General features: G+C 37.5%; 1 long non-coding RNA gene and 1 pseudogene across 1 annotated transcript in view; one reads left to right on the top strand and one right to left on the bottom strand.

The window, feature by feature from the left end:
• The window catches only part of LOC147825309 (uncharacterized), a 47,686-nt gene that overhangs the window by 26,141 nt on the left and 2,101 nt on the right, over positions 1–19,444 (bottom strand). The gene's annotated exons all lie outside the window — the stretch shown is intronic.
• Positions 5,257–18,509, top strand: LOC147825310 (baculoviral IAP repeat-containing protein 5 pseudogene; annotated as a pseudogene).

The following is a 19,444-nucleotide window of genomic DNA, read 5'->3' as shown; positions in this document are numbered from 1 at the left end:
TTTAATTACATTTTCAATTTCAATGGCTGATATTGGGTTATTTTGAATTTTTAATATCTTCTTGTTTGGGCTTTGGTAATTCATAAGTATCGAAGAATCTGTGCATTTCTTCTATGTTTTTCATCAAGAATGGCTAATATCAAGAAATTAACCAACAACAAATGTTTCCAGGGATGTGGGCAAAAGAGAACTTGTGCAACCACTGTAGAAATCACTATGGAGCTTCCCCAAAAAACTAGGATTAGAGGTCTCATTTAACCCAGCTATTCCCCTGCTGGGTATCTTCCCAAAAGAATTAAAAGCATCATACCACAGCAATATGTATGTACCTATGTTTATAGCAACACAATGTGTAATAGTTAAAACTTGGAAACAGCCTAATTGCCCATCAACTGGAGACTGGATAAAGATGTGGGGTTTTTAAAAAATAAAATGGGGAACTACTCAGCCATAAAGAATGAGAAACTTGAGACATTTATAGCTAAATGGGTGTACATTGAGGCCATACTCTTAAGTGAAATAAATAGGACAAACGTGTAAATATTGCATAGTCTCTCTGGTGTAAGAAATTAAAATGTAAATAGGGACAAAAATGTATAATAGACAATGTGAAATAAGAAAAATTTGTTCAATAGGAAGGGGGAACTAAGAGGGGGGAAAGGAAGGAGGGAAAAAGAAAAAAATGAGAAAAGAGGAAAAAATGGAAATGGGGCATTTGTAAATAAGGAAGAGGAAAGAGGGGTTGAAGGGAGGGAAGGAAAATGGGGAAAAAAGGAATCAAAATACATCATGTAAAGTTACAAATTCCCTGTGATGAAAATGATCATTATGATTTTTAAAAATAAAGGTAGAGACTTACTTTGACTCATTATTTGAGAGGTTTTGGTCCATGGTCAGATGATTCCAAAGCAGAATGTCATGGCAGAAGGGCATGGCAGAAGAAAGCTGCTTATGGGCCTGGGATTTAGCTCAGTGTTTCTGGCGCTTGCCTTGCAAGCACAAGGTCCCGAGTTTGATCCCCAGTACCAAAAAAAAAAAAAAAGAAGAAAGAAAATAAAGCTGCTTAATTCATGGCCTCTGGGAGAGAGCAGGAAAAGAGCCTGAAAGGAAGGGTCCAGGAACCAGATATAGTCTCCAAAGTCACACCTCCATGATCTATTTCCTCCAAATAGGACCCATCCCTAATAGGCCATTCAACTATGAACTCAATGAGTTAACTCACTGATGAGGTTACTACCCTCACAATCCAATCACTTCCCCAGGAGTCTTATTCCAGTCAAGTTGGCAATCAAGATTAACTAGTACACCCCCCCCCATTACCTTCCTTTACACTCCCTTTTTCCTTCCCGTGGATTCTTTTCCTTTTTCTAATAGTCTCCCTTCTACTTTCATGTCATCTTTTTGTGTTAGCATATATTAGGTAAAGTGTACAGTACTTGTATTTCTGAGTGTGGCTTATGTTATTTAACATGATGACCTCCAGTTTTATCCATATTCCAGCTAATGACACAACTTTGCTCTTCTTTATGGCCAAATAATACTTTATTGTGTAAATGTACATTTTCTTTACCATTTTTTCTGTTGATATACATCTAGGGTGGTTCTGTACCCTGGTTACTGTAAATGGCACTGCAATAAACATGTATGCAGGTAAAATTACTGTTGAATTTTTTTCTACTATTAGCCAAGATAATAGCTGTCATATTTAGTACATGTTAGCTCTAAGTCAATACCTTGGTTGCCTTATCTACATCAAAATTGATGGTTTCTTCTCTAGGAATAAGGATGGTATTTAACTGGTTCTTAAGGCATGTTAATATTTAATCTACAGCTGTTTCACTTGATATTAACAGGATTACATAATTGTTGCTATTTCTCTGTAAGCCAACACTGAGATTGCCTTTCTAATATTAACAAGACTAGAGTACATTCCCATAGAACTTGGTTGCTGAACTAAGTACACTCCATCCTCTTTCCCTAAAATAACCAAGGTGTTTGAATCTTGGGGCTGTGGCAAAGGATTATAGTTAGCCACACCCAAAGTACAACAGTAAAAAGCAACTAAAAAGATCTCTATACTAGCAACACAGGCTTTAAACTATAAGCATCCACAAACTCACTGAGAGAGAAATGAGGGAAATAATACCCTCCACAATAGCATCAAGAAAAATGAAGTACTTAGGACTCAACTTAACCAAGAAATTGAAAGACCTCTACAATGAAAATCATAGTACTCTGAAAAAGGAGATTGAAGAGGATATCAGAAAATGGAAAAAACGTCCCCTGTTTCTGGGCAGAACCAATATAGTAAAAATGACCATCCTTCCAAAACTGTTAGAGATATTTAATGCAATCCCAATCAAAATACCAATAATATTCTTTACAGAACTGGAGAAAGCAATCCTAAAATTTATATGAAACCAGAAGAGACTCAGAATAGAAAAGTAATTCTGGGAAACAAGGGCAAGGCAGGGAACATTACAATCCCAAACTGCAGGTTATACTACATAGCTATAGTGATAAAAGCAGCATGGCATTGGAAAAAAGTAAAAAATAAAAAACAGACTTTTTAAAATAAATGCAACAGAATAGAAGATTTTAAAAACTCCAGGCCCATCCAGGCTACATTATTTTTGACAAAGAAGCCAAATCCTTTTGCTGGAGGAAAAAATAGCCTCTTTAATAAATGGTGCTGGGAAAACTAGATATCTACATGCTGAAGGTTGGACCTATACTCATATCTTTCAACATGCAGTAAATGAAAATCAAAATGTATCAGGGATGTAAACATTAGAAGAGAAACAAAATCAACTGGAAGAGAAAATAGGTAAAACCTTTGAACACATAGGTGTAGATGAAGTCTTTCTGAATAAAAGCTCCAGTTGTATGAGAAATAACACTAAGAATCAACAAATAGGATCACATTAAATTAAAAAGCTTCTGTACAGCAAAGAAAACCACCAACAGAGTGAAGAGACAATTTGCAGAGTAGGAAAAATTTTTGCCAGTGACTCCTCAGACAAAGGACCAATTAATATCTAGAATATACAAAGAAATTAAAAAATTCGACCCTCCCAAATTTAAAGACCCACTCAAAAATGGGCATCTGAAATGAATAGACACTTCTCAGATGAAGAAATACAAATGACCAGCAAATACATGGAAAAATGTTCAACATCTGGCCATTCAAGAAATGCAAATTAAAACAACACTGAAATTCCATCTCACTCCAAAAAGAATGGCTATCATCAAGAAATCAACCAATAATAAATGCTGGTGAGGCTGTGGGGAGAAATGAATGCTTCTTCATTGTTTGTGGGACAGTACACTGATACAACCACTGTGCAAATCAGTATGGAGATTTCTCAAAAATCTAAAAATAGAAATTCCATCGGACCCAGCTATTCCTCTTCTAAGTATCTTCCCAAAAGAGTTAAAGATATCATACTATACTGCTATATGCTTACCCATGTTTATAACACCACCATTCATAACAGCTAAATCCTGGAAGCAGCCTATATGTCCATCAAGAGAAAAATAAATTTTAAAATGTGGTATTTATATGTAGTGGAGTATTACCCTGTCACATAAAGGGATAAACAAGTCATTTGTAGGAAAATGGATACACCTTGAGACCATAATGTTTTTTGTTATTCTTGTATTGGTACATTTTAGGTATACAATACATTTACATTTATCATTAGGTGCTTGTAACTGTACATGATGTATCTTAGTTCTTATTTTTTCCCCCATTACCTGTGCATCCTTCACCCCCTGCACCCTTCCCTATTTACATAGATTTCATTTCCTTTTTTTTTCTTTTCTCATAATTTTTCCTTTCCCTTCTTCCCTTTCCCCTTCCCCTCCCACCACCCCTACACATTTGGACCTTTTCCTATTTCAAATTATCAGTTATTAATTTTAATCATTTTAATCCTTATTACACTTTCAATTTCTCACACTAGAGAAACTATTTGGTATTTACACATATGTGTCCTATTTATTTCACATAAGAGTATGGCCTCAATATGCATCCATTTAGCTATGAATGTCTCTAGTTTCTCATTCTTCGTGGCTGAGTAGTACTCCATTTTATTAAAAAAATGACACCATTATCCAGTTTCCAGTCAATGGGCTCTTGGGCTGTTTCCAAGCTTTAGCTATTACAAACTGTGCTGCTATAAACATGGGTACACATATATCGTTGTGGTATGATTCTTTTAATTCTTTAGGAAAGATACCCAGTAGGGGAATAGCTAGGTCAAATGGGACCTACAGTCCTAGTTCTTTGAGATATCTTCATACTGATTTCCACAGTGGTTGCATGAGCCTGCACTCCGACCAGCAATGGAGAAGGGTTCCTTTCTCTCCACACCCCACCAGCATTTGCTATTGGTTGATTTCTTGATAGTAGCCATTCTTTCTGGGGTGAGGTGGAATCTCAGTGTTGTTTTCATTCTGCATCTCTTGAATGACCAGTGATGTTGAACATTTTTTCATATGTTTATTTGCTGCTTTTACTTCTTTGTCTGAGAAATGTCTGTTCATTTCAGATGCCCATATTTGAATTGGGTCTTTGAATTTGGGGAGTCTGATTTTTTTAAATTCTTTATATATTCTCGATACTAGACCTTTGTCTGAGGTACAGTTGCTAAAATTTTTCCCCACATTGTAGGTTGTCTCTTAGCTCAGTTGGTGATTTCTCTTGCAGTACAGAAGCTTTTTAATAAGATTCCAGTTATTGAATCTTTATGCTAGCTCCACTGCTACTGAGGATTTGTTCATAAAGTCTTTTCCTATGCCAATGTCTTCAAGATTTCTACCTAACTTATCTTCCAGCAAGTTTAGTGTTTCTGTCTTAATATTTAGATCTTTAATCCACTTTGATCGTAGTTTAGTGCATGGTGATAGGTATGGGTCTAGTTTTACTCTTTGGCAGGTTGAAATACAGCTTTTCCAATACCATTTATTAAATAGGCTATCTTTCCTCCAATGAGGTTGGTTGGCTCCTTTGTTGAGACCATAATGTTGAGTGAAGTAACACAGATAGAGAAGCTTAAATATTGCATGGTTTCTCCTATACAAAAACTATGTGTGTGTATATATATATATATATGTATATATATATATATATATTTATGTTACTATATATAGTATTATATATATTACAAAATAAAAGACAGATAATAGGAAAAAAGAGAAAGAAAAAAGGGTATTGTAGACAAGTCCCAGCACAGAGAAGGCTTCCAGGTCAACATGACACAGCTCCCAGTGCAAAGTAGGAAGCTTCTGGGCCAACATATCACTGCTCCCAGCACAGAGGAGGTGAGCCACGTGGGCATCAACAGCACATTCCACCCCCACCCCATCAAAATGAGAAGGCACATGAACGAGCCTCAGAACTATACTTCCAGATCACCTACAGCAACCCCAAAGGGAAATGAAATGGAACACTCTGTACTCAACCAGCTGGACTCCATAAACTAGCAACAAAAGAGGATCTGGAAAAAATGAAATCAGAAATAATTTCTCACAAACAGCAGAGATGGTGCCCATAGTGCAAGACATGATTAATAAATCTAGAGAAGACACAGATTAAAAAAATAGAGGAGCTGAGGAACATGATGGAATCCCAACATAGGAAGCAAATGGAATCCATAAAACAGATGCAAACAGACTTCCAGGAGATTAAAAACTCCACTGAAAGTCTATGCAGCAGAATGAGCCAATGTGAGGACAGAATTTCAAATATACAAGACAATATTGCAATCAGTGACCAGGAAAAGAAAAATTGCTTTAAAATTCTAAGGGACCATGAGAAATCAATCCAGCAGCTACTAGATGATGCAAAGAAGAATAACAAGACTGATCAGAGTCAACGAAGAAACAGGAAAGAGTGCAGATGACATAAAAAAAACTGTTCACAGAAATGATGGCAGAAAATTTTCCAAGCAGAGGAAAAGAACTTGACATACAGATAAGTGAGGCACATAGGACTCCAACTGCCCTTGATCAAAAAAAATCTACACAGGGGCCAGGGATTTAGCTCAGTGGTTTTGCCATGTGCTGTGCAAGTGCAAGGACCTGAGTTCAATCGCCGGTACTAAACAAACAAACAAAAAATCTATACATAGGCATATAATAGTCAAGATTCCAAAAACCCAACAGAAGAACAAAATTCTGCAAGCAGTTACAGAAAAGAAACAAATCACATACAAAGGAAAGCCCATCAGAATCACAGCAGACTTCTCAACACAAACCCTCAAAACAAGAAGATCTTGGAGTGACAAATTCCAAGCCCTGAAGGAAAACAGCCTCCAACCCAGATTGATGTACCCTGAAAAACTATCTTTCAAAATTGATGGAGAAATAAGATACTTTCGTGACAAAGAGCACCTTAGGAATTTCATGAATACCAAACCAGCTCTCCAAAAAATTTTAGACAATATCCTAGGAAAAGACAATGAGGATCACAATCCCAGGAATCACACCAGAATGAATCCACTGGGCATGACAAGAAATTAAAACCAAAGGGGAGAATCCAACAAAAAGAAAAAGTCATGGCAATGATGTCAATACATATCAGTTATAACCATCAATGTTAAAGGTCTCAATTCACCAACCAAAAGAAATAGACTGGCAGAATGGGTCAAGAAGCAAAATCCAACAACATGCTGCATACACAAAACACACTTACTTCAAAAAGAAACTCATAGACTGAAAGTTAAAGGGTGGAAAACAATACTCCATGCAACGGGAATGTGAAAAAAAGCAGGAGTAGCTATCCTCTTTGCACATCAAGTGGATTTCAAACCAACACTGGTTAAGAGAGACAAAAAGGACACTACATACTTGTAAAAGGAATAATCCAACAGGAAAAGATAAAATCATAAATATATATGCGCCAAACACTAGTGCACCCAACTATGTAAAACAAATATTAATGGATATGAAAACTCATATATCCATTAATACAATAATAGTGGGGGACCTCAATACCATACTGTCACAAATAGATAGATCAACTAGACAAAAAATAAGCAACAAAATACTAGAACTCAATCAAATTCTTTAACAAATGAACTTAACAGATTTTACAGAATGTTCCATCCCACAAAATCAGAATACACGTTCTTCTCAGCTGCACACCAGTCCCTCTCCAAAATAGACCACATACTCACTCATAGAACATGTTTAAGTAAGTGCAAAAGAAGTGAAGTTATCCCCTGTATATTATCAGACTATAATGCAATGAAATTGGAGATCAATAGCAAAAGAAACTGCAAAAATTTCATAAACACATGGAAATTGAATAAAACACTTCTGAATAACCAATGAGTCACAGAGGAAATTAAAAAAGAAATCAGTTCCTTCAATTAAATGGCAATGACAATACAACATATTGGAATCCATGGGATACAATGAAAGCTGTCTTACAAGGGAAATTCATAGCAAAGAATACACATATTAGGAGAACAGAGTGAGCCCAATTAAACAACCTGATGCTGAACCTCAAGCTCCTAGAAAAAGAAGAGCAGGACAAACTCAAAGCTCACACAAGGGAGGAAATTATAAAGATCGGAGTAGAAATCACTGCAATGGAGACTAAGAGAATGATACAAAAAAATCAATGAAACCAAGAGTTGGTTCTTCAAAAGCATCAACAAAATTGACAAACCTTTAGCCAATCTTATCAGAAAAAGGAAAGAAAAGGCCCAAATCCATGCAATTAGGAATGAAAAGGGTGAAATTACAAAGGACCCAGCAGAAATCCAGAGGATCATCAATACCTACTTCAAGAACCTATATGGGGTCGCGCGGAACATGCGGAATCAGCCCGCTGCAGACAGGCAAGGCTGTGCACTCCCTACCGAGGTCCCAAGCAGAAGACACCGAATCAGCCCGCGGCAGACAGACAGACACCTATTTCCACACTACAAAGATGCACAGGACACTGGACCACCAGACCACAGTACTGAATCCCGCTGCTCCCAGCCCAGAAGTAGGGGCTTCTGAGCCGCCGTCCCACTGCTCCTGGTCCAGAGGAAGAGACTTCCCGGCCACCATCCCTCCTGCTGCTCCCAGCCCAGAGGAAAGCATTTTGGGCCACCTTCTGTCCCGCCACTCCTACCCCACAGGAAGGGGCTTTGGGGACACCATCGCTCCCACCGCTCCCGGCCCAGAAGTAGGGGCTTCTAAGCCACCATCCCACTGCTCCTGGACAAGAGGAAGAGGTTTCTCAGCCACCATCCCTCCCGCTGCTCCCAGCCCACAGGAAAGGGCTTTTGGCCACCATCCCTACTGCTGCTCCCGGCCCCTGTCCCACCTCTCCCAGCTCAGAGGAGGTAATCCTTGGAGGTGCCAACAGCTGCCCCCTCACCAGTTGAAATGAGAAAACACATAAATAAGTCTCAAAACTAGACTTCCAGATCACCTACAGCAACCACAAAGGGAAATGAGATGGAACACTCTGATACTCAACCATCTGGACCCACTGAACTGGCAACAAAAGGGGATCTGGAAAAAATGAAATCAGAAATAATTTCTCAGATAACAGGAGGAATTGTGCCCCTAGTGCAAGACATGATTAATAAATCTAGAGAGGAGCACAGGAACATGATGGAATCCCAACATAGGAAAAAAATGGAATCCAAAAAACAGATGCAAATAGATTTCCAGGACATGATCAATTCCACTGAAAGTCTACACAACAGAATGAGCCAATGTAAGGACAGAATTTCAGATATAGAAGACAAGATTGCAATTAGTGACCAGGAAAAGAAAAACTGCTTCAAAATTATGAGGGAACATGAGAAATCAATCCAGCAGCTGCTAGATGATGCAAAGAATAACATAAGACTGATTGGAGTCAATGAAGAAACAGGAGAGAGTGGAGATGACATAAAAAATCTCTTCACAGAAATAATGGTAGAAAACTTCCCAAGCAGGGGAAAAGAGCTTGACATACAGATAAGTGAGGCATATAGGACTCCAAATAGCCTTGATCAAAAAAAATCCACACATAGGCATATAATTGTTAAGATTCCAGAAACACAACAGAAGAACAAAGTTCTACAAGCAGTCAGAGAAAAGCAACAAATCACATACAAAGGAAAGCCCATCAGAATCACAGCAGACTTCTCAACACAAACCATCAAGGCAAGAAGAGCTTGGAGTGACATATTCCAAGCCCTAAAAGAAAACAGCCTCCAACCCAGATTGATGTGCCCTGCAAAACTATCTTTCAAAATGGATGGAGAAATAAGATACTTTCATGACAAAGAGCACCTTAGGAACTTCGTGAATACCAAACCAGCACTCCAAAGAAGTTTACACAATATCCTAGGAACAGACATTGAGGATCACAACCCCAGGAAGCAAAGCAGAATGAACTCATCTGGCATGACAAGAAATTAAATGGAAAGGGAGAGAACCCAACAAAAAGAAAAAGTCATGACAATGACAAGTCAATATGTTTCAGTTATAACCATCAATGTTAATTGTCTCAATTCACCAATCAAAAGAAATAGACTGGCAGAATGGGTCAAGAAGCAAAATCCAACAATATGCTGCATACAAGAAACACACTTAATTCAAAAGGAAACTCATAGACTGAAAGTTAAAGGGTGGAAAACAATACTGCATGTGACAGGAACCCAAAAAAAAGCAGGAGTAGCTATCCTCTTGGCAGATCAAGTAGATTTCAAACCAACATTGATTAAGAGAGATGAAGAAGGACACTACGTCCTTGTAAAGGGAAGAATCCAAGAGGAAGAGATGACAATCATAAATATCATTGCACCAAACACTAGTGCACCTGACTATATAAAACAAATACTAATGGACATGAAAAGTCATATATGCACTAATATAATTCTAGTGGGGGACCTCAACACCCCACTGTCACAAATAGATAGAACAACTAGACAAAAAATAAGTAATAAAATACTAGAACTCAATCGAACTCTTGAACAAATGAACTTAACAAATGTTTACAGAGTCTTCCACCCCACAAAATCAGAATACACATTCTTCTCAGCTGCACATGGGTCATTCTCAAAAATAGACCGCATATTCACACATAGAACATGTTTAAGTAAATGCAAAGGAACTGAAGTTATCCCCTGTATATTATCAGACCACAGGACGATGAAATTGGAGATCCATAGCAAAAGAAACTCAAAAAATTTCATAAACATGTGGAAATTGAACAACACACTTCTGAATAACCAATGGGTCACAGAGGAAATTAAAGAAGAAATCAGACAGTTCCTTCAATTAAATGACAATGACAATACAACATATTGGAATTTATGGGACACAATGAAAGCAGTCTTACGGGTGAAATTCATAGCACTGAATACGCATATTAGGAAAACACAAGGAGCCAAATTAAATAACCTGATGCTGCACCTCAAGCTTCTAGATAAAGAAGAGCAGGACAACCCCAGAGCTCATACAAGGGAGGAAATTATAAAGATCAGAGGAGAAATCAATGCAATGGAGACTAAGAGAAAGATACAAAAAATCAATGAAGCCAAGAGTTGGTTCTTTGAAAGAATCAACAAAATTGACAAACCTTTAGTCAATCTTCTCAGAGAAAGGAAAGAAAAGGCCCAAATCTATGCAATTGGGAATGAAAAGGGTGAAATTACAACAGACTCAGCAGAAATCCAGAGGATCATCAATACCTACTTCCGAACCTATACGCCAATAAGATGGACAACACAGAAGGAACGGACAGATTCCTAGATACATATGAATCACCAAAGTTGAATGAAGAAGACCTAAAAATTCTGAACAAACCAATATCAACCAATGAAATTGAAAATGTAATTAAAAACTTATCAACTAAGAAAAGCCCAGCCCTGATGGCTTCACTGCTGAATTCTACAAGACATTTAGAGAGGAACAGCTGCCAGTACTGTTTAAACTCTTCAATGAAATTGAAAGGGAAGTAATACTCCCAAATTCACTCCTGGAAGTAAGCATCACATTGATCCCCAAAGCAGAGAAAGACCAACCGAAAAAGAGAACTATAGGCCAATCTCACTAATAAACATATATGGAAAAGTCCTTAATAAGATAATGGCAAACAGAATGCAGAAGATCATCAAGGAGATCATATACCCTGATGAACTGGGATTCATCCCAGGGATGCAGGGATGGTTCAATATATGAAAATCAATCAATGTAATACACCATATCAATAGAGCCAAGGACAAAAACCATATGATTATCTCCATAGATGCAGAAAAAGCATTTTAAAAATCCAACATGCATTTATGATAAAAACCCTACAAAAAATTGGAATAGATGGTCCCTACCTCAAACTGATAGAAGCCATCTATGAAAAACCAACAGCCAATATCATACTAAATGGTCAAAAAAAGGAAATCCTTCACACTAAAATCAGGAGCAAGACAAAGATGTCCACTATCACAACTCTTGTTCACTATAGTCCTGGAAACATTAGCCATGGCAATTAGAAAAGAGAAAGAAATAAAAGGAATAAAGACAGGAAATGAAGTCAAACTGCCATTATTTGCAGATGACATGACACTGTATATAGAAGACCCCAAGAACTCCACCAAAAGTCTTCTAGACTTAATAACCAAATTCAGTCAAGTAGCTAGTTACAAGGTCAACACACAAAAATCAATAGTTTTCCTCTACATGAATGACAGACTCACTGAGAGAGAAATAGAGCAAATAATTCCTTTCACAATAGCATCCAAAAAACTGAAATACCTAGGAATCATCCTAATGAAAGAAATCAAAGACCTCTTCTCTGAAAACTATGGCACTCTGAAAAGAGAGATTGAAGATGATATCAGAAAATGGAAAGATATCGCATACTCCTGGGTAGGAAGGACTGATATAGTGGAAATGGCCATACTTCCAAAACTACTACATAGATTTAATGGAATTCCAATTGAGATCCCAGCAGCATACCTCATGGACCTTGAGTAAACAATCCAAAAATTCATTTGGAACAAGAAGAGACCTACAATAGCAAAAGCAATTCTAGGTAACAGAGACATGGCAGGGGGTATTACAATCCCCAACCTGCAACTATACTACAAACTACTGTGATGAAAACAGCATGGTACTAGAAAAGAAACAGACATGAGGACCAGTGGAACACATTAGAAGATGAAGAAAGAATGCCAGAAACACTTGGCCATCTCATCGTCGATAAAGGAGCCAGACACACTCACTGGAGGAATGATAGCCTCTTTGATAAATGGTGCTGGAAAAATTGAGCTTCAACTTGCCAAAGATTAAAAGAAGACATATATCTCTCACCATGCAGTAAAATAAAACAAAATGGTTTAAAGGTCGAAATATTAAAATAGAAACTCTGAAGCACTTGGAACAGAGCTTAGGGAGAATCCTTGAAGACATCGGTGTAGGAAAAGATTTTATGAACAAAACCACAGTTGCCCGTGAACAAGCACAATCAACAAGTGGGATCTCTTCTTATTAAAAAACTTCTGCACAGCAAGAGAAACCAACAGCAGTGTGAAGAGACAACCCACAATGTGGGAAAAAGTCTTCATCTGCTGTTCCTCAGACAATGGTCTACTATCTAGAATCTATACAGAATATAAAAAGATCAGACCACCCAAATTTAAACACCCAATCTGAAAATGGGCATCTGAAATGAACAGACATTTCTCACACAAACAAGTAGAAATAACAAATATATACATGAAAAAATGCTGAACATCACTGGTCATTCGAGAGATGCAAATGAAAACAATGCTGAGATTCCACTTCACCCAGAAAGAATGGCTGCTATCATGAAATCAACCAATAACAAATGCTGGAGGGGCTGTTGGGAAAGAGGAACCCTGCTCCACTGCTGGTGGGAGTGTAGACTGGTGCAACCACTGTGGAAATCAGTATGGAGATACCTCAAAGAACTAGGACTGGAAGTCCCATTTGACCCTGCTATTCCACTGCTGGGGATCTTCCCCAAAGAATTAAAAGAATCATACCACAGCGATATATGGGCGCACATGTTCAAGGCAGAACAGTTTGTAATAACTAAAACTTGGAAACAGCCCAAATGTCCATCAGCTGGAGACTGGATGAAGAAAATGTGGTGTTTTTTTAATAAAATGGAGTAGTACTCAGCCATAAAATATGAAAAATTAGAGACATTTATAGCTAAGTGGATGCACACTGAGGCAATACTCTTAAGTGAAATAAATAGGACACACATGTGTAAATACCTAATAGTTTCTCTAGTGTGAGAAACTGAAAGTGTAAATAAGGACTAAATGTATAATAGGTAATGTGAAATAGGAAGGAAAGGGGCAAAGGGGAAGGAAGTGGGAGGGCTAGGGGAACGGATAGAAGGGAATGGGATTAATATGAGAAAATGGAAAAATAGGAACAAAATCTTTGTAAATAGGGAGGAATGGAGGGGTTGAAGGGAGGGCTGGGCACGGGTGAAAAATAAGAACCAAGAGAAATTATGTAAAGGTGCAAATTTCCAATGATGAATGTCATTATATTGTATACCTAAAATGTACCAATGATTAGAATGAATAATCGATAATGCAAAACAGGCAGAAAAGGTCCAAAGGGGTAGGGGTATTGGGAGGGGCAGGGCAAAGGATAGAAGGGAAAGGAAAAATGCTGAGAAATGGAAAAAATGGAAATAAAGTCTTTGTAAATAGGGAAGGGTGGAGTGGGTGAAGGGAAGGCTAGGAATGGGGAAAAAATAAGAACCAAGATGCATTATGTAAAGGTACAATTCCCAATGAGAAATGTATTTGCTTGTATACCTGCAATGTACCAATCAAAGAATTTAATAAAAAAAAAGAACCTATATGGCAATAAGATGGAAAACACAGAAGAAATGGACAGATTCCTAGATGCATATGCATTACAAAAGTTGAATGAAGCAGACCTAAAAATTATAAAGAATCCAATATCAATCATTGAAATTGAAAACATAATTAAAAACTTAGAAACTATGAAAAGCCCACATCCTGATGGCTTCACTGCTGAATTCTACAAGACATTTAGAGAGGAACTATTGCCACTACTGTTTAAACTCTTCAATGAACTTGAAAGGGAAGCAATACTCCCAAGTTCATTCCTGGAAGCAAGCATCACCTTGATCCCCAAAGGAGAGAAAGACCCAACTGAAAAAGAGAACTATATATAGGCGAATCTCACTAATGAACATAGATGCAAAAATCCTTAATAAGATACTGGCAAATTGAATGCAGATGATCATCAAGAAGATCATACACCCTGACCAAGTGGGATTCATCCCAGAGATGCAGGGATGGTCAACATACACAAATCAATCAATGTAATACACTATATCAATAGAGACAAGGACAAAAATCATATGATTATCTCCATAGATGCAGAAAAATCATTTTACAAAATCCAGCACGCATTTATGATTTTAAAAATCCCTACAAACAAAAAATTGGAATAGATGGTCTCTACCTCAAACTGATAAAAGCCATCTATGAAAACCAACAGCCAATATCATACTAAATGGTCAAAAATCCTGAAATCCTTCGCACTAAAATCAGGAACAAGACAAGGATGTCCACTATCACCACTCTTGTTCAATATAGTTTTGGAAACATTAGCCATGGCAATTAGACAAGAGAAAGAAATAAAAGGAATAAACATAGGAAATGAAGAAGTCAAATTGTCATTATTTGCAGATGACATGATACTCTATGTAGAAGACCCCAAGAATGCCACCAAAAGTCTTCTAGACTTAATAACCAAATTCAGTAAGGTACCTAGATGCAAGGTCAACACAGAAATATCAGTAGCTTTCCTCTACATGAACAACAGACTCACTGAGACAGAAATAGGCCAAACAATTCCTTTCACAATAGCATCCATAAAACTGAAATACCTAGGAATCAACCTAATGAAAGAAATCAAAGACCACTTCTCTGAAAACTATAGCACTCTGAAAAGAAAGACTGAAGATGATATCAGAAAATGGAAAGATATAACTTGCTCCCGGGTAGGATCAACATAGTGAAAATGGCCATACTTCCAAAACTGCTATGTAGATTCAATGCAATCCCAATTGAAATCCCAGCAGCATACTTCATGGGCCTTGAGAAAACAATCCAAAAATTCATTTGGATCAAGAAGAGACCCAGAAGAGCAAAATTAATTCTAGGTAACAGAGACATGGCAGGGGGTATCACAATCCCCAACTTGAAACTACACGACAAAGGTACTGTGATAAAAAAAAATAGCATGGTACTGGCAAAGAAACAGACCTGAGGACCAGTGGCACCCATTCGAAGATGCAGAAACAATGCCAGACACACTCAGCCACCTCATCTTCAACAAAGGAGCCAAACACCCTCACTGAAAGAAAGATAGCCTCTTTGATAAAGGGTGCTGGAAAAGTTGGTTTTCAACTTGTTAAAGATTAAAACTAGACCTATGCCTCTCACCATACGCTAAACTAAACTCAAAATGGATTAAAGCCCTAATATTAAAATAAAAACACTGCACCAGCTGGAATAGGCGTTAGGTAGAACTCTTGAAGACACTGGTATAGGAAAAGATTTTATGAACAAAACCTCAGTTGCCCGTGAACTGGCACAATCAACAAGTGGGATCTCTTCTTATTAAAAAGCTTCTGCACAGCAAGAGAAACCACCAGCAGTGTGAAGAGTCAACCCACAATGTGGGAAAAAGTCTTCACCTGCAGTTCCTCAGACAATGGTCTACTATCCAGAGTCTATAGAGAACTTAAAAAGATCAGACCTCCCAAATTTAAAGACCCAATCTGAAAATGGGCATCTGAAATGAACAGACATTTCTCACACAAAGAAGTAGAAATAGCAAATAAATACATGAAAAAATGTTCAACATCACTGGTCATTCGAGAGATGCAAAGGAAAACAACACTGAGATTCCACTTCACTCCAGAAAGAATGGCTGCTATCATGAAATCAACCAGTAACAAATGCTGGCAGGGCTGTGGGGACAGAGGAACTGTGCTCCACTGCTGGTGGGAGTGTAGACTGGTGCAACCACTATGGAAATCAGTATGGAGATACCTCAAAAACTAGGATGAAAATTCATATTTGACCAAGCTATTCCCCTGCTAGTTATCTTCCCCAAGGAATTAAAAGAATCATACCACAGTGATATATGTGCACCCATCTTCATAGCAGCACAATTTGTAATAGCTAATACTTGGAAGCATCCCAAATGCCCATCAACTGGAGACTGGATAAAGAAAATGTGGGAGTTTTTTATAAAATAGTGTACTTCTCAGCCATAAAAAATGAGAAATTAGAGACATTCATTGCTAAATGGATGCATATTGAGGTGATACTCTTAAGTGAAATAAGTAGGACACATGTGTAAATACTGAATTATTTCTCTAGTGTGAGAAACTGAAAGTGTAAATAAGGACTAAAAGGTACAATAGATGACGTGAAATAGGAAGCAGAGGGGCAAAGGGGAGGGGGAAGGGCTGGGGATTTTGCTCAGTGGTTTCGCTGCCTGCTGCACAAGTGCAAGGACCCGAATTCGATCCCCGGTCCCCAAAAAAACGGGGGGAGGGGAGGGGAATTGTGAGGGATGGGGAAAGGAAAGAAGGGAATGGAATTAATATGAGAAAATTAAAAAATGGAATCAAAGTCTTTGTAAATAGGTAGGGTTAAAGGGGTTGAAGGGAGGGCAGGGAAAGGGAGAAAAAATAAGAACCAAGAGAGATTATAAAGGTGCAAATTTCCAATGATGAATGTCATTACATTGTACACCTAAAATGTATCAATAAAATAAAATTTTTTAAAAGGTATTGTAATTCAGTGTGAACAATGTATCTAAAATTGTACCCTGACTTAGTACAACTGTCTTACATGTTTTATATGTTCTTTGGTTTATTAGTCTGGTTTTCAATTTGTATATATGATAAGTAACTTTATAAGGTCTTATAAGAGAAATAAATGAATCTGATGCTGAAAAAATAAAAGGAGGCAGAGGGAGGAGCAAAAAAGAAGGGAGTTGAAATGTGCTACGTACATGTACCAATCCCCTACAGTGAATGTAATCATTATATACTGCAAACATGTAGTAATAAATTCTGAAGAAAAACAATAAGACGGCTGTAGCTGCAGTATTTATTTGGGTCCTCTGTTCCATTTCATTGGTCTACATGTCTTTTTATGAGAGTGCCATGTTTTTTCTGTTACTATGGGTCCGTAGTATATTTTTAAATTGATATTATACCTCAACCATTCCCCTTTTTCCTCAGGATTGCTTGGCTATGCTGGGTCTTCTGTGTTTCCATATAAATTTTAGGGTTTTTGTTTTTGTTTTTGTTCTGTGAACATTGGTATTCTGATGGGGAGTGCATTGAATCTGTAGATCACTTGCCAATCCATGAACACAAGAAGTCTTTTTCATTCAATTTCCTTTCAGTGTTCTTAACTTGCATTGTAGAGGTCTTCCACCTCCGTGGTGAGGTTGATTCTTAGGTTTTTGTTTGAAACTATTATAGATGGAATTGTGTTCCTGATTTCTTTCTCAGCTTCTTAATAGTAAATAAATGAACTTTTAAAAGAAGGAATTTAGAGTGAATTATCAACCTAAAATGATTTTTCTAGATAATGATCTAAACAACTTTTTAAAAGGACTGCTGCCATCTTTGAAAAGAAATCTTTGATAATATCCTTGGGAACCAAGCACAGAAAATATTTTTTACACCACTTTTCTTACCCAGAGTACTTTTTACATAAAATAACTCAATAGTTTATGAACATGACTCATGAAGCACTCCTTTTAATGTTTATCTTTTCATTTTTTCAATTAACCATTTGATTTAAATGATAAAGCCTTAAATAGGGATTGATAACACACAAGTTGTTAGGTGTTCTATTAGCTGAGAATATAGTGGTGAGCTGCATAGTTCAGGACTTTTTTGTCTGAATTTACATGCTTCAATTTGGAGGTTGGGAGATGTACAATAAACAAATGAGTAAGTCTTGTATCAAAATGATCATGGTGAGGATTTGAGTAGCACCACCAGGTTTTGGTGGCATTGATCATGGCATGTGGGTTCTGTTGTCCCCCAGGACCTAGCATCTCTATCTCAAGGATCATGCATCTCTGCATTGAAGAACTGGCCCCTACTGAAGGGCTGTGCCTGCACCCTTGAGGGGAAAGCTAAATGAGGCCAGGTTCATCCACTGCTCCACCAAGAACGAGCTTAACATGGCCCAGAGTTTCTCCTGCTTCAAGGAATTGGAAGGTTGGGAGCCACATGACAACCCCATAGAGAAACATAAAACACATTCATCCAGGTGTGTGTTCCTTTCTGTCAAGAAGCAGTTTGAAGAATTAACCACCGAGGAATTTTTAAAACTGGACAAAGAAAGAGTCAAAACAAAATTGTGGAAGAAACCAAGAGCAAACAAACAGAATTTGAAGAAACTGTAGAGAAAGTCTGATATTCCATGGAATAGCTGGCTGCTTGGCAGTGAGCCCTTGTCATGGTCACCTGACCCCATGTCCAAGGGATGTTTCCCAGAATTACCAACTTTTCTGTTCCTTAGGAAAAGAGAACACCAAAAATTTGAAAGTAGGTATTTAAACTGATTTTCATTTTCTCTTGAAATTGGTACCAGAGGCTCTTCTGTCTGTGCAGCTGGAGCTGCTAATCACAGCAGCTGCATCTCTCCTTCTTGGTAGCTTTTGCTGTGCTGAGTTCTAGACTTAGCTGGTGAAGAGAGGGTGAGGAAGAAGATGGTGTTCCTATGACTGGGGGCAGTTTAAAGCCAATGCAAGGAATTTCTACTCTTGACATTTTCGGTACTCTGTAAACCCCTTGGTAGTGTGAATTTGGGCTTCTGATAATTTACCTGCCTTCCTAATGTGAATGTTATGCAATAGCATAAATTAATTTTAAGAATTGATCATGTCTGTAGAAATTTTAAATTTTAAATAAGATGATTGAGAAAGGGGAGGTAGGGGAAGGGAAAGGAACGTAAAAAGAATTAAAATGTGTTTTGTACATGTACCAACTCCCCACAATAAATGTAATCATTATGTACTGCAAACGTGTACTCATAAAAAATTTAAAAACCAAAAACTACATGACATGCTTTTGAATGTTTTAATAAATCATTCAAATTTCAATCAATCAATCAATAAGACTGGGATGTGTTGTGCTGGACCACTTTTAACCTCGAAGATTATAATTCCTCCATGAGGGGCAGGCTCTTTATTCTCTCAACAAATGACAAGTCAAGTGAAACAAAGATAGTTTCTAAATTAAGCAGTTTATTGCAATGTACACAAAAGCAGACCAAACAAAAATAAGCAATATAGGTAAAGATAAGTAAAAAACAATCAGTGAAGCACAGAATTTTAGTAATAAGCCAAATATTGCATCCACAGAAAAATTTGTCCAAGTGAT

Source organism: Heterocephalus glaber, unplaced genomic scaffold (assembly GCF_053883595.1).
Source record: "Heterocephalus glaber isolate CG9 unplaced genomic scaffold, H.glaber_assembly_v1.0 deba00001504, whole genome shotgun sequence".
Lineage (NCBI taxonomy): Eukaryota > Metazoa > Chordata > Mammalia > Rodentia > Bathyergidae > Heterocephalus > Heterocephalus glaber.
Note: the sequence above shows the minus strand (reverse complement) of the source record. Positions and strands in the feature narration are given on the sequence as shown.